This window comes from Felis catus, chromosome B1, assembly GCF_018350175.1.
Source record: "Felis catus isolate Fca126 chromosome B1, F.catus_Fca126_mat1.0, whole genome shotgun sequence".
Lineage (NCBI taxonomy): Eukaryota > Metazoa > Chordata > Mammalia > Carnivora > Felidae > Felis > Felis catus.
The window spans coordinates 64,780,848-64,793,664 of NC_058371.1; positions in this window are offsets into that span (position 1 = coordinate 64,780,848).

Sequence of the window (12,817 nt, forward strand, 5' to 3'; positions counted from 1 at the left end):
ATAAACCCTAGATAGACCCTATAGTAGATAATTTTGGTGGTTTGCTCTCAGCCCATTGCCACACTTCCTTGATACCTGCCATGTTTTTATGTGACCCTATTCTTCCCAAGCCTGACCATAGATAGATGGACCAGAGATGGATACGTGACCTTAGCTCTTCCTAATCTGTTTTCTTTCCCAAGTATTTGGAATCTGAATCAGAGCATGTTAGTCCCCCAGAGGGCACAGCAACCTGGCAGCCAGGGATAGTCACTGCGTGGAAGTCATCTTTAGCCAACACTCCTGGAATCCATTTAGACCAATTTTCTGTGAGGCCAAAGATAATGAATATTAAGTTTGTATTTTACTGATGGAAAAATGCATTAGAACACAGGCTAAGCCAGGGGTATGTCTCGTAGTACAAATTTTCCTCTAAAGTAGAGGGGAAAAAATAAAAAGATATCTGAACATGTGAGCACGGAGAAGAAAAAATTATTTCTGGCAAAGCTACCTTAAGGATATAGAGTTCCATATCGATAGTGTAGGCGGTTTCCTGGAAGCAAAACGTACTACATGGTAGTTTTTTCCTTTGTTTTTGTGCTGGTTTCTCCAAAAGATGTGTCTAATTGTGCGTTGTATAGGAAACTATGTTAGATAGACTGACATATGCTTTAGCGTCCTCATGTTCTTACCCTTCCGTATCCTCCACATTGTATTTTTTCATTTTTACCTTTCATATTTTTTAGTACAACTTCAACCAGGAATGTTCCTATCAAATGCATACTACATATGTATGCAGAAAAGAAAATGGTGTGAGGCTGCTTTGTTGCATTTTAATATACATAATTTTCAACACAGTGCTTATTTTGAGAAAACTGTAAGACAGAAACAAAGCTTTAAAAAAAGAACCATTGACTGTTCAGAGGAAAGCATATAAGTATCTAGAAAGTTAAGAGAAAGAATTAGGTCATTTTTATAGCCAGAAGGTGAATTGAGCATCATGAAGCAGGGTGATTCTGCTCCTAAATTATCTCCTCACGGCTCTTCTTTCCTTGAACACAAGATACACACAGAGAGGTTCCTGTTCAGGGAAGGGGTCAGGGTTCTCTTGTTTTTGATTTGAAACTTTTCATGTGGCATCCTTTATTTTTTAAACCTCTCTTTCCCTGCAATTTCCTTTCCCTCTTTGATGCTGCAGGATTCTGCCCACATCTTCTTGTCTACGTGGGCAATGCACTCTCCAAGCTAATTTGCTGTGCTTCAGAATGCATCACAGCAAAGCCCAAGAACAAATATTGCCCTCAGTTTTTTTTTTTTTTTTGCAATTAAGGCTTATTAATTGCGTTTGTTTCCATTTCCAGTTTTTATAAGCTCTCCCTTTTGTCCTTCACACAGTTGGTTTACTAAGACTTGGATTGCATTTTTATTATTAGGAAAAACTGAAACTATTAGCTGGTTGATTACTGGAAACAATACCAAACAGCTAAATTTCTCCCAAACTAAATATATTTTTTAAATATTGAAAAAAAATATTGAATGTGCTTTTATTTTCCTTAGTGCTGGAAAACATCTCCATTTCCCTATAATTAAATGTACATATTCACCTTGTATTGAAATCTTTTTGAAGTAAGCACAATTTCTACATATGTCATGTAGCAGTGTTGGGTTCACTTGATATAAATATAAACGGAAATTTGATACCAGTCTTCCCCATTCTGGGTAAACTTATGTCAGAAGAATAACAAAAACTAGCTCATTTAAGAAAATAATAGATACTGTGTGTGGAACACTTTATGTATGCCAGGCTTTCTTGTAAATGCTTAACCTGTAACATCTCATTTAATTCTTATAAGAATCCTGTGCAATATGTTATCCCCAAGCTATCCTCATTTCACATGAGATCGCTGAAGCACAGAGAACTTAAGTCAAGTTGTTCAAGACCACACAGCTCAGGGGAGGCAGGGCTGGGAACAAAGCCTGCAGTCTATCCAGAAAATATGCCCTTAAACTTTATCCCACGCTGCCTTTCGGCAACATAAGAAATGTATACAATAATTGAAAGTGTCTTTTTTAATAAAGTATTATGCTTAAATATGGCTGGCAGAGGATTCATTCTCAGTAACTGCCTTTGCATTTTTTATTTCTTTTTAAAATTTTTTTTAACGTTTGTTTATTTTTGAGACAGAGAGAGACAGAGCATGAACGGAGGAGGGGCAGAGAGAGAGGGAGACACAGAATCCGAAACAGGCTCCAGGCTCTGAGCCATCAGCCCAGAGCCTGACGCGGGGCTCGAACTCACGGACTGCAAGATCGTGACCTGAGCTGAAGTCGGACGCTTAACTGACTGAGCCACCCAGGTGCCCCTGCATTTTTTATTTCTAAAATGACTCTTATTGCGATCTCACTCATATTATAAAATGATCCCACTTATTAAATTATAAAATGATGATAAGGTGTTTTCTATTCAATAGAACAAGGAGAAGGGAGATGTTACATTTTGATAACAGATGATTAAATATAGTATAGGAGATGATCTATGTGAGATGCAACAATATCAATTAACTTACAGTTGACCCTTGAACAGCGCAGGTTCATTTATAATTGGATTTTTTACGGTACGGTAGTGAATATGTATTTTCTCTGCTTTATGATTTTCTTAATTTTTTTCTAGTTTACTTTATTGTAAGAATACAGCATATAATAATGCAACATACAAAACATGTGTTAATCTACTGTTTTTGTTATCAGTAAGGTTTCCCATAGTAGGCTATTAATAGTTAAGTTTTGGAGAGTCAAATGTCACACACAGATTTTCAACTTCATGGGAGGTCAGCACTCCTAACCCCTGCATTGTTCAAGTTTCAACTGTATAATCTCTCTCTCTCCATCCTAGACTTCTTCTCTTTAAATCCTCCTTTCCAAATGCCTCTTTGCTATCTCCGCATGGATCTCTCACAAGTTTTGCAAAGCTACCTTCTGTGACTGCTGCCACCAGCCTCCACCTTGCATACAAACCCAAATCTGCTTTTTCTTTTCATTTTCCTTGTCTGAGTTCATGAAACATCAGTTCTCTAAACATCTATGGCAGTCCTCATTGCTGCTAATGTCCACTGCTGGCCAGCAGCAACTGCAGACACCCGGTGTGAAGGTGCTTACATCTGCACTGCCAGCCCCATCTCATATTTGAAGCTCAAACATGTACTTGACATTTCCCAGACAGTTTTTTCCTTTTTGGCCTATTTTTATTGCAAATCCCTTGCTCTGGGACTTGGTTGAGTTCATGGAGACTGAACTTAAGGACCCTCTCAGAACTATATTCAGAAACACTTTTCTTTTCAGACTTTGGCCTTTGCTCTAAATGGTCTTTTCCTCTTGGGATACGTTGCTTATGGTGAGGAATGTTGATATTTTCTGTAAGTAGACTCTGGATAGAACCCTGCCCCCTGCCCACTACCAACACTCCAGGTAGGTTTAAAGCAAGGGTCATTAGAACTAGGTTCTGTACAGGAACCCTGATTCACTAATAACTTGTTAATAATTTTTCAGTCATAATTTTTGAGATGAAAATAATGTTTATTTCCCTTAAACTCTAGTTGACAGGACTTTACCTTACCCTAGCCATCTGATTAATTGAGGTGTTACTGTATCATTTTGATCTTAGAATTAATTATAAAATAGACATTTGAGGACTTTGAAAAGAATCAAGGATCACAGACACTTCCAAAAAATAAATGTAACTTGTGTTTAAAATGATTAAAGAAGACAATTTGGGTGATACAAACAAACCTTATTTAACACTCCATGAAGCAGGCAGCATCTATTCCCAAGGGTTTAGAGAACCCCAAAATGGGGCTGAAAGCATGGAGCTTTTATAGGATGAAGAGAAAGGAGGGGTGACTGGATGGCTCAGTCAGCTGAGCATCTGACACTTGGTTCGGCTCAGGTCATGATCCTAGGGTCATGAGATGAAGCCACACGTCTGGCTCTGCACTGAGGTGGAGACTGCTTAAGATTCTGTCTCTTCCTCTGCCTCTCTCCCCCATTCATGTTCTCTCTCTCTCTCTCTCTAAAATAAAGAGAGAGAGAGAGAGAGAGAGATAAAGGAACAGAGAAGAGAAAAGTAGGAAATGAATAAGCAACAAGGAAATAAGTATAGAGCCCACAGTTGGCTTGGTGTTTGGGGATTGGCTGACTGGACACACTGCATTTCTGGCTGAGTCCACTCATTTACAGGGGAGTGAAAAGTTATCTAAGCCTCAATTTGCTCATGCGACCCCCCAGGGCAGGAGTGGCTCTGTCTTTGGCCTAGAAATTTATTTCAACACCTACTACATGTTGCCACTGTCTGAATCATCCCCAAATAGTTAAGGGTTAAGTGGGAGCTCACAAGTCAATTGGTGAATACAAAGTCCTCACCTAATCGTTCCACAAGCGATATTCAGGTCGCCTCATCAGTTGTCTGGACAAGGAGTGGGTAAGAAGGAGAGGATTTCCTTCTAATCCTACCACAGAACATCCCAGCGTTTCACTGAGTCTGTAGGAAAATTTCCCCAAATGAACCATAATGATTTTTCTCATTTGAAAGCAAAAGAAGTGGCAATGACAGTAACAATGAGTGCCAAATTTGCTTTGATTCTTTTTCCAGACCATCTGCTCTTCTCTTTGTGCTCCATATTGTACGTTGTTGAGAGCATTGAGCAAGATAACTGGAAATAAGCAAAATAGACTCTACTTCATTGAATCCTAAATTGCTAAAATGCATAGTTTTGTTGTTTAAGAAGTTATCTTTAAATATAAAACTGAAATAAGTATAGGAAATTCAAGTGATTTTGTGATATATGCTGCATTCATTTGACAGAAACAAACAAAACATACAGTGGACTTAAAAAAAGGATAGTTTAGGGGCGCCTGGGTGGCGCAGTCGGTTAAGCGTCCGACTTCAGCCAGGTCATGATCTAGCGGTCCGTGAGTTCGAGCCCCGCGTCAGGCTCTGGGCTGATGGCTCAGAGCCTGGAGCCTGTTTCTGATTCTGTGTCTCCCTCTCTCTCTGCCCCTCCCCCGTTCATGCTCTGTCTCTCTCTCTGTCCCAAAAATAAATAAAAGTTGAAAAAAAAAATTAAAATAAATAAATAAATAAATAAAGGGTAGTTTATTTCTCTATTCTGTAATAACCACAGGTTATTTGTCCAGAGACAGCTGGAAAGTTGTGCATTGACACATTTTGTTTGGTTCTTATTTGATGTCTGCCAGACCAGGAGAAGCCACGGCCAGATCTGATGGAGAAGACAGAATATCACCCAGAAATCCTAACTTTCTGCTGCATGGAAAAAACAGAAGAAATTTTGAGTTGTCTTTTTTGTGGAGGAGGAAGAGCTGCATTAATAGAAAGAAGAGGGTGGGGGGGAATTTGGAGGAGGAGGGAATAAAGAGGGGCAGGCTGAGGTCCTCTGAATCCCAGTATCCCTTCTCTCCTTCTTACACGAGCAATGGATTCCCCAGCCTTCACCTGGGCACATGCATCCCTTCACATCTGCAAGCTACACACTATTCTCCCAGGCTCTCTTGCCAATGTAAGGCAATTTGACTAAGTTCAGGCCAATGAGGTATGAAAGATTCTGAGGTGTATCATTTCCAGCTTATCTCTTTTTGGATGCTTACTTTGCACTCTTCCCTTTCTGTTGCCTAGAAAATCATGACACTTGGAGAAATCTTGGAAATGTAGGTGAAGACAAGAGCCATCACCAGCCCTGGAATTCTCACCTTTGGAGTGTTCATTTATTTAATCAACTTGTGTTAGTTTTTAAAACCTGACATAAAGGGGTGGAGTCTATGTCTCCTCCCTTTGAAAGACTTGTGACTTCTGCAACCAATGAATTATGGCAAAAGTGATACTATGTGACTTTCAAGGCTTGGCCAGAAGAGGCCATGTGACTTCCACTTGCTCTTTCTCAGACTCTCAGTCTCAGGATGCCTATTGGAACCCAGCTGCCTTGCTGTGTTAGGCCCGAGTCTCATGGAGAGGTCATGTATAGGGTCATAGCCCCAGCTAAGTTCAGCCTTCAAGTCCTCCCAGCCAAGGTACAAACACATCAGTAAAGAAGCCTCCAGTCATTTGGATGACCCTCAGACCTTCACATCTTCCTGTCTGGGGTCCCGGACATCTTAGAACAAAGCAAACCATCTCGGCTCTGTCCTCTCCCAATTCCTAACTCAGAGTATCTGTGAGTGTAATCAAGTGCTCTAAGTATTTTGTGGTATCCCTATTAAAGTCAATTAGCCTACACTCTAAGTAATACAAATGTCAGATCAAAGATTATTTAAATAAGTTTAAATAATTTTAAAAATTATTTAAATAGTGTGTTAAACAACAACAAGACCACTTTAAGTAACCAACAAAATCTTAAATGCTAATTAGCTATGTCAGATAGAACTATTTACCTATAATCTATAAGCAACCACCAGACTGGGGCAATTCTGTCAAAGCTGTTCAGATCTCTGGAGGAAAATGGGGGCTGGTCTGAAATTTGAGCTTCTCATGTTATATCCTGGGCATTTGTCTGATTTTCTGCACTGATGTCATTCATATCCATATCTTCTTTCCTTTTCCCTATAACTTGCTGCTCAATGGTCTGAGGTTAGATTAGGTTTGAGTTAAGATGTTAACTTAACTAGATGTTAAGTCTAGTTTATGATGTATTCCTACCTAATAAACTTCCAATTGAAAATGTTCCTGTTAACCTTTATATCTGGGCTGGTCCATATTTCTACAGTCATTAAATAATTAACCACTTGCCTCTGAATTTGCCTTTGAGTCTGAGGGTATACACACACAGACACAGACACACACACAGACACAGACGCAGACACACACACAGATATACACACTGATAGCCCTTGTTGTGACAAAGTCCACAACAGCTATGTGTTCCAATTGCACAACTTCAAAAGTCTGTGTTTCGAGGGAGTGACTCTCATCTCTTATTATTTTTCCACCTCTATCATTAGTGGGATGAAAACATACATTAAAAAGTGATATACAGAGATAGATATAGACATAAATTACAATACTTTCCTGGGCCACATGCCACCAAACTTGGAATAAGAAAAAGAGATTGTGGTCAATAAAACTATTCCCCCAAGAGACCATGAGCTGAAAAGGTCAAGGCAGGGACCTGGTATGTATATCACTTACCCTTTCTGAGTCACACTTTCTTCTTTGACAACAGGAAATGACTGAGTCTCCACTGCATCTCTCCCAGGATGGTTGTGAGGAAGAAATTACATAATGTGAATGGTACTGAGCTGCTCTAGTATGAGACCTTAGTGGTGTCACCACACATCCAGTAGGAGACCAGTGATAACTAAGGGAAAGTGAACACCCATCCCCCAAACTGCACATTGTCAAAAAGAGTTTAAAAATTTAAAGGTTTCTATAGCCTCTCTTTTTTTGTCTTATGTAGATAAAATCCTAGTAAGGGAATGGATCAAGCATGAGAAATCCAATAGCAATACCACCTCATATTTGGATATACAGCAACTAATCAAAACCAGATTTGGGGCCCCTGGGTGGCTCAGTCGACTAAGCGGCTGACTTCAGCTCAGGTCATGATCTTGTGATCATGGGCTCGAGCCCCATGTTGGGTTCTGCTGACAGCTCGGAGTCTGGAGCCTGCTTCGGATTCTGTGTCTCCCTCTCTCTCTGCCCCTCCCCCACTCATACTCTGTCTCTCTGTCTCTCTCAAAAATAAGTAAACATTAAAAATTTTGTAAATAAAAAAAAGCTTTAATTTCTGTTCATTTCTGCTTTTCCCTATTTCCTTCTGCTCTATCAACTCGTTTTTTCTGATGCTGCATATGAAATGAAATCCCTGCAGGACAGGTTGAATTTATTTTATTAATTTATATAAATTATCTAAACCACATAAAAGACTTTTCTCAAAATAAATATTCCTGTGTTTCCTTTCTTGAAAATGTTCAGCTAGCCCAGTGCAGAGCGAGGTTTGAGGTGCAGATGCAAAACCAGGGGACTGGCTCCCCCTCCTGAATCTGTCAGTTGCTGACCCCGGCCAAATCTGATTAGGAAGCCCAGGTTCCTCAGATGTAAACAATGGGTTGTATTAAACTCTTTCTAAAGTGTCTTCCATTTCTAAGATTTTGCAAACATGTTGATTTGAAGGATAGTAGTTAAGAGTGCGGGTTCTCAAGCCCTTAGCCTGGGCTTGAATCCCAATTCTCCCACTTACCATCTGTGTAACCTTGAGCAGATGACTTATCTTTCACGTATCTCAGTTATGTCATCTAAAACATGTGCAAATGGTGGTCCCCACCTCATAAGGTTATGAGCGCATTAAATGTGACAATATGCATGTAGTGAGAAGATGGTGCCTGGCACATGTAGGGCTCAGTGAGCATTTAATTCTACGCACATTTTAAAAATCACCTATTATTTCATGTTCATTAGATGCTCGAGAGCTCAGAAACCCCAGGTGACAAGACTAGTAAGTTGTGGAGCAACATCACAGCCATGGGTGTGGTTGACGGCAAATACCCAGAAAGTGTGGCTTATTGCAAATTCTAGGAAATGGCTATATATAACATCTCCAAATCTTTAGAATCGTAGAATTATTTGAAGACAGTACATTTGAACTCCTGAGTTTGTTATTATTATGGTTGCCTACTTGTTTGGTGTCCCTTTTTGGCAAGCTTTACATTCCTCATTTTTCTTTGGCACTGAAAGCCACTTGTTTTCTTTTTAGTTCCATTCCTGTGAAACAGTCTGAATTGCCTAGTCCAACACTTTCTTCCAGGATTTTCCCAGGGGCGCATCCAGGAGAAATATATGATTTGGGACTTTATGTTAGCCAACCAATCAGACATTAGAGATTTCCAAGTTAACCTTTTATTTACTATCAGGCTAGTAATTTCTTTACACTTCTGTTCATTTATTTTTACAACCTTGACAAGGGAGATACACAGAAAGAAAGTGATTCTGAGTCAGATGAAAGAGAAAGAAGAAAAAGCACAGACCAGGGTAGCAAAGGTCAGTAAAACCCTAGGCATGCGAATAATACTCATCACCTACCATTTTGGAGCCCCAATTCCTGTGAGCAGGATCTATGCTCCTCACTGTTCAGAGCAGCACATACAAAAACAACCAAATCAGATTGAAATTTTCAGCCCTATTTTACCCTCCAAGAAACTGAGAGAAATACTAAGAATGTCCATTGCCTTCAGATATTATTTCAAAATAAATGGAGAAATGATCTCTTGCTCTTATCATTTTCATTTACTTAAGAAATAGTGACTAAAAGCCAAGCCTGTGCTAAGTGCTGAGCCTGACGCTGCTGCTGGGGGTTGTGGGAGGGCTAAGACGTATAATACCCAGGTTTGTGAGAACCGACTGACTCCTGGTCTGCTGGAGTCTGGTGAAGATGCTGGGCATGTAATAATGATAATAGTAATAACGCTAATGGCGATAGAAGGAGTGGAAGAAAAGAGCTGTTGGTGCTGACCTGCTTATAAGACAGTTCCTGATTGGTCTGCTGGCTCTGGGTGACTGACACCCTGTGAGTGGGTGAGAGAGCACTTCTCAGTGTGGCCCTTCTGAATCAGTCAATGTTACAAAGCTCTAACAAGGCTTCCTAGCAGGGGTGATGCTTTAAGTCTATTCTCAGAAGCTTATCAGATTGCGAAAGGACTTTTGATTCATAAACATAAATCAAGTTACACTTCTTGAATACACACAGGCTGAGAGACAGGACAAGTCTGCTGAGACGAGGAATGAAGGAAGGAGGCATATTAAGCAAAGCCTGATAATTTGAATGTGGCTAATAAGAATTTTGTTGAGAATCATAAAAGTAAATGAAATGGGCTAATGGGACAAGTGTCATTTACAAAGCCAAATATAAGCTAGAGGAGCTGGGCTGGCCCTGGGTGAAATGGTTGAAGAAGGCAAAATCTGACTTTGAAACCCTATAGTATTGCCACGTAGTACTCCATTGTGTATATAAACCACAATTTCTTTATCCATTCATCAGTTGATGGACATTTAGGCTCTTTCCATAATTTGGCTATTGTTGAGAGTGCTGCTATAAACATTGGGGTACAAGTGCCCCTATGCATCAGTACTCCTGTATCCCTTGGGTAAATTCCTAGCAGTGCTATTGCTGGGTCATAGGGTAGGTCTATTTTTAGTTTTTTTGAGGAACCTCCACACTGTTTTCCAGAGTGGCTGCACCAATTTGCATTCCCACCAACAGTGCAAGAGGGTTCCCGTTTCACTCTTATGTGGATCCTGAGAAACTTAACAGAAACCCATGGGGGAGGGGAAGGAAAAAAAAAAAAAGAGGTTAGAGTGGGAGAGAGCCAAAGCATAAGAGACTCTTAAAAACTGAGACCTGAGGGTTGATGGGGGGTGGCAGGGTGGGGAGGGTGGGTGATGGGTATTGAGGAGGGCACCTTTTGGGATGAGCACTGGGTGTTGTATGGAAACCAATTTGACAATAAATTTCATATATTGAAAAAAATAAAAAATAAAAAATAAAAAAAGAAACCCTATAGTATGCTTCCTGCTCCTTTTCTGCCTTGCCTGGCAAACAAGGTGCCTTCTAGACCCCTTGTCTCTCACCATCCTTTTACCCTGTTGACAGCTAGTTGCACAGAAATCCCCCCTAAAGCATGAACCAAAAAGTGATTATGCCTCACTCCTTCACATTTCCAAGGGGCTCCTGAAGAGTGGAAGTCACTGGGGCTTTAAGACATGGATCTCTAATGGTGAGGTTTCAGTTTGTGGTGGAGGCATTGTCTGGAGGCCACAGGATTTTCCACCTGTTAATGCCCAACATGTAAGGGATGCCTTGCTCTATCACCTCTATCAGGTAGCCCAAGTGCAAGCTGCTTTTGGGGACAGGGCTGTCCAGTTGGAATCTTTTCAGCCTTCAGCAGCAATTCCTAAGATATGGCCTTTTTTTTTTAATCTTTTTGATAAATGATAATAATCAAATTCTCTCCTTTTTTTTTTTTTGGATGAAAACTCAGAAAGTAAACATGAAGAACAAAATATCCTCACAGAGCCACATAGCAACAATATCAGTGTCTTTTCAAACTGGCCAAATCACTGAGCTGCAAAATAACTCATCATTGCTATTGACCTCAAACTTGCTCGCTCTCCCCGTGGGTCCTCACGCTCTCTTCACTCCGTTTCATCGGAAAGCAAAAATAATTTTAAGGTGCACTTAAAAGATTTTTATTTAAGGCTTTTAAATATTTATTGAAAACATTGTCTTGGTCCTCTCAAAAGATAGTTTAAATTTTTAGCCAACCACTTTCAATGTTTTTTCCTTCCCTGAACCAGGATGTAGATGTATATTTAAAATAACTTTTATTTACAAGACCGTATCTTAGCAACAGTGGCACAGCACAAGAGTGTGTTATCTAAAGCAAACCAATTCTGGCCATAAACTATATAAGCGAAGCAGCTAAATGTGATTGGTATAGCTCTTCCGAGATACCATGAGCTTGAGGTGTTACATGAGATTAAAGGCATATTTTTCAGAGACCTGGGATGATCTATTATTCATGTTTAACTCAAGGGATGAGCAACACTTTCTATTCCTAATTATAGAATCATAAAATTTTAGAGCTCAAAATATTGGAGGCTTCCTAGTCCAGTCCTGTCATATTATACAAAGGCAGGGGAAGGAAAGCAAGGGAAAAGAAAAGATAATTGTTTTTGCTTTTTAATTCTTCTGATTACAATAGGTGTATTTTCAAGATGGCTAACCAGTTATAATCTGTGGTCTTGAAACAAAGAGGAAAAAAAGACAAAAATACCTTTCATAGGAAGTAAGAAAGTGTGACTTCAATCCAATTAATGTGGTGTTCAAATAAGTAAGCAGTTTACAAAAAAAATTCTGGAAGTTTACTTAATTGAAAATAAGTGATGGGGCGCCTGGGTGGCACAGTCGGTTAAGCGTCCGACTTCAGCCAGGTCACGATCTCGCGGTCCATGAGTTCGAGCCCCGCGTCAGGCTCTGGGCTGATGGCTCAGAGCCTGGAGCCTGTTTCGGATTCTGTGTCTCCCTCTCTCTCTGGCCCTCCCCCGTTCATGCTCTGTCTCTCTCTGTCCCCAAAATAAATAAACGTTGAAAAAAAAATTAAAAAAAAAAAAAAAAAGAAAATAAGTGAAAAAAAGAAACTGAGGTCCTGAGAGTTTAAATCACTTATTCTAAGTTAAATAAATAAATAACCCATTCATTAATTTTGCTACATCAGTGTATTAAGAGGAATGCAAAATGAAAAGTCTGTATTTTTAACTTTTTATTCAGACATGAAAGAGCAATCTCTTCAGATTTTCATAGGTATTCACAAGGCTGGAAATCAAACTTTGTTCTACAAACTACTAGGCAATCTATAAAATGAATCTAAGGTTCAGAAAGAGTAGGCAATATTGATAATGGCGTGAAGACATTCTTAGTATGCCAGTGCATTATTGATAAATCATTAAGAGCTGTTTCACTGAAACTATTGAAGCATTTAAAAAGATCATAAATAATTAAAATAAATATCTTTTATAAATAAACACAGATAATGAGATTAATGAGGAGAAAAGCTTACCTAGATTTTTAACTAGAACAAGCAATTATACATTCCTTTTCTCAAAGTCTACATTGATATTTAAGAGTAAAAGAAAAGACATAATGTTTTCAAAAACATAAACTTGAGTGTTAGCTGGTATCCATTAATACTGCTAATTTGAGTCATATCCTTGATTTCATTGGTCTGTAACATTTGCATAGTTTATAACCATAAACCTTCGATCAGAGTTACATAAAACATA